Here is a 4,268-nt window from a genome sequence, read left to right on the forward strand (position 1 = left end):
TCTCAGCCTGAAGCAGATGCTTACTCCCTGGGCACTTCTTTTTTTTTTTTTTTTTTTTTAATTTTATTTATTCATTTGACAGACAGAGGTCACAAGCAGGCAGAGAGAGAGGGAGGAAGCAGGCTCCCTGCCAAGCAGAAAGCCCGACGCGGGGCTCGATCCCAGAACCCTGAGATCATGACCCAAGCCAATGGCAGAGGCTTAACCCACTGAGCCACCCAGGTGCCCTCCCTGGGCACTTCTATTGGACACTTGGAGTTATTGAAAATATCCATCAACATTTATTGCACAAGATAGATGTATTGGCTTCTTTTAGACTTTTGAACTTCAATTTTAATTCTTTCATTCACATATTTCCAAGGCTCGCAATGGCATTATTACCATCCCAACCTGTCTGAGCTAACGCTCCAGGATGCTGAGGGCCTGCTAGGTGCTAGCTCCCAGGGATACATCACTGGGCGCCATGAACCCCCTTCATCTTCAGCCCCATTTTAACTCTCATTTTAACTCTGGTAGGGATGAAGATGGGGTGGGCGGCTATGTGTAAAGTACTGTACTTAAATGGTTGTAATGGGAGGCTACAGGGAGGTCAGTTTTATAAGACTGAGGAAGACAAGGTATAGGGGAGGACGGAGTACTGGGGGGACGGACAGACCTGGGGAAGGAAAGGACTGTGGATTACTCACACTAAAGCTGCCGATCTTTTTGGTGCCTCACTCCAATCCTCAGTTGCTGGGGTGGCTGGCTGCCCAAACTGAGAGTTGTGCCTTTTTTGGAGCATTGCCTTCTGCCAATAAGCCCTTCTCCCTGAGATGCCTGGGAGGTTGTTAGCTCCTTGCAGGTGGCTACCTCTTTCCCTATGGGTCCCTCACGGCCAGTGACAGATCTGTGCCTTGTTTCGAGGTGAGGCAGGTCTGTGGTGCCATTCACCGTCCTGAGCTCCCCGTGGGGTTGGGCTGAGACTGGATTTCAGTTGACGTCACCACTTTGCCCTTCCGCTGCCTCCTCCTCCTCTTTCCTTCTCCCCGCAGGTCTGTCCCAAGAGCATTTCCCCAGGAAACCACTGATGCAAAGGACCCCCATCTTGGACTCTGCTTCCAGGGATTCAGGCTTAAGACAAAAGGACAAAAGCAAAGATGACAGTACTGCTACCAATAACTTGATCTCCACGGTGTTGCCTGGGAGCACTTAGTGAATTCTTACAAAACCCCGTGGGTTGTCATCCCCATTTTGCAGACGAGGATCAGAGACCCTCAAGGTGTTTTGTCTCTGTTCACACAGTTGCTAAACTGGGAGGCAGATCTGGCAAGTCTGTTTTTGGTTTCACCACGGAAGGCACTCTTTGGCTAGTGTACCAGCACACCTCCAGCTCCAAGAGCTGCGTGCGGCAAGGAAAGTTCTGCAGGACTCTGGGGCATTCCTGAGTTCTGAGTCCGTGTCCTTGGTGGGAACAGTTGGGCTGGGAGTCAGGAAGCCTGATTTTGGGTCTGGGTCTATGCCTAGTGGCTGTGCGATGGCTTCTCCTTGGGTCTCAGATCTTTTACCTGAAAAATGGGACTAACAGTGGCTTTGTGGTGTTATCATGAGCATTTTATGAGAATGTGCATTCCTTACACCTATGCCTGGTGTTCAGCAGGTGGTAAAATTATGTGGCCCCCGCCATGCATGAGGCCATCTGACAGCAGGTGCAGAGGCTGGTCCTAAGGGTCGGTGTGGCAGGAGCACTGGTGAGCAGAGACATGAACTCTGGTCTTACGGCAGACACCACTTTATGTTCAAGTTTCTTTTGTTCTTTGGTTTACTTTTTTCTCCTCAAAATGTAGCTGCCCAGGGCTGGTTTGGGGGCTCTAGCATGATGCTCTGCAATCTTCAACATGTGGTTTCTCCTGCCAGGTCCAAGAGACCTGCCTGGGAGCCAAGAGAAGGGAAAGAGAGTTGGACCTCCCCTCTCCGTAGGGACAGTTCCTGGAGAACATCCCATTTGTACTTCTATTCCTTTGAGAAAAACTTAGTTTAGGTATAGCTATACCTTTTTGCTGAGAGGCTGGAAGCTGGGATTTTATTATTGGAAGAAGAAGGGCTAGTAGCAGTTCCCAACTCTGGGGAGAATCTGGGGTTTCGATGGGGGTCCCAGCTAGGAAGTCCTCATGTACCCTCACTATGTGTTGGCCGTAGGTATTATCTTTGTTTATTTTCATAGTCACGATGAGGACATGCCCATTGAACAGAGTAGTCGGTTCAAGGGTGGAACTCGGATGTGATCACAGCCAGGGAAGCCCTCGGGAGCACACACAGACTGCTATGCTGTATTGCAGCACCCAGGGTGGAGAAACACGGTTTGAACTCATGGATTCTCTAACACATGGACTTGTTTTGAGAGGTTTCAATGTTCCCATCTGTAAAATGGAGCTGACACACATACTTAGCGGAGTGGTTTTATGATCAAATGAAATGAATGACAACGCAGGACAGCACTTTGTGTATAGGAAAGTGCTCAGAGAAAGACCAACTGATTTCTTTCTTTCTTTCTTCCTTCCTTTCTTTCTTTCTTTCTTTCATTTTTAAAAAATGATTTATTTATTTGAGAGAGAGAGAGAGAGAGAGAGAGCAGGGGGGAGGGGCAGAGGCAGAGGGAGAGGGAGGCTCCCAAGCAGACTCCGCGCTGAGCATGAAGCCTGATGTGGGGCTATATCTCGCGACCATGAACTCATGACCTGAGTCAAAACCCACAGTCGGATGTCAACTGACTGCACCACACAGGCGTCTCAAGACTGACTGATGACTTTTAGTGACCACGGGACTCTGAGTTCCAATGGGAGTGGAGACAGAGGAGCTGGTATCACCTGACTGTCACCTTCCAAAAGATGGGGATGTCTGCATGAAGTGTTATTTTGGGGATGATCCTCAGGCAGCAGGCTGCATTCGCTAGTATTTCAGTCCCTTCCCCCTGTGGGGGAGAACCACGCCTGGCAGGAATGCTTTGCCGTACTGTCCTAGGCAGCAGGAAGAGCAGGGCAGACAGGGGCGCCAGGCAGAAGAGGAAACAGATGCAGGCTGCAGAGGGAACATCTGCCGTGTCACTGGGAAGCCCCGCCTCCGGGAGCAGGCTCAGGAGGGTTTGCTCACAGAGTCTCGCCACATTACTGCGGGCCACTTCTAGGAACATCAGCAAAGGCTTTCTCGTTCTTTGCTCTTTGCTTGTCATAGACGCAGGACGAGAGAGGGCATCGGCACGGCTTCCAAGGGCCTTGGAGTCCAGGGCTCTGAGGCAGCAGAGGCTCGAGGACTAATTGTAGTGAGTCTGTGAGTGGCTTTTGGCTGGTGCGGCCAAAGGTTTCTCAGCAGCTGCTGCTAAAGTGGTTCTGCGTGATGCTGTCTCTGTAAACTGGGCCAGTGGGTCAGTTGGGCTTTAATAGGCCAGCTAGACTCCCCATATTTACGTGTAGGGCCAGATCTGGGGCAGGAAAAGATTTGGACAAAAAAACCTATTTAGACCTTTCTGTGCTGATGCTGAGGGCACGGACAGCTGTTCATTATTTATGAATCCCACAATTGTGTTTCGCGCAGTAACCTTATTTGAGCATACAAATAAGTGAAGGATAAGAGAAGAAAACAAAAAAGCATTGCCTTTTTTCTTTTTTTTTCCTTCTCCTCCGAATGAAAGGTAGGTGAAGCAGTTTTATATTTGCTGAGTCCTAGCTGGCCTATTACCCAGGCAGCAGGAATTAGAATAGATTTAATCCTCTAATCCATACTAATGGAGACATTAAAATGCTGTTTATTAAATTATCTTTTTGACGTTTTAAATATATCCTACTGCAGCCTTGCAGGGGAAGCGTTGGATAGCAGTAATATTTAGCATTTCATCCATGTTTCCTGTAATTGGGCCAGGCCCTGGGCTGAGTGACACACGTGATCTCATTCGGTCCTTGCTGCGAGAGCATGAAAAAGCATTGATGTCAACTCCCATTTCATAGATGAGAAGCTGGAGGGATGCGGAGGGTAAAAAAATACTTTGCCAAAGCTCCTCCTGCTGAGAGGTAGGAAAGCTCCGTTGTTCTCCGAGAGTTCATGCCCTTGGCCAGTGCACTGTATTGAACGGGGAAGGGGAGGGAGGTCCCCACAGCTGGGTGGTGGGAAGTCCCTGTTTCCGCTGCGACAGGAGCTAATCTTGGCTGGGTGCCCGCTGTGTGCTGAGCACAGAGCGAGGCCCTTTGCTTACACAATTTCATTTTGCATCCCGAAGAAATGCTCATGGGTGGATCCAC

This window comes from Mustela nivalis (genome assembly GCF_964662115.1).
Source record: "Mustela nivalis genome assembly, chromosome: 2".
In the NCBI taxonomy this organism is placed as follows: Eukaryota; Metazoa; Chordata; class Mammalia; order Carnivora; family Mustelidae; genus Mustela; species Mustela nivalis.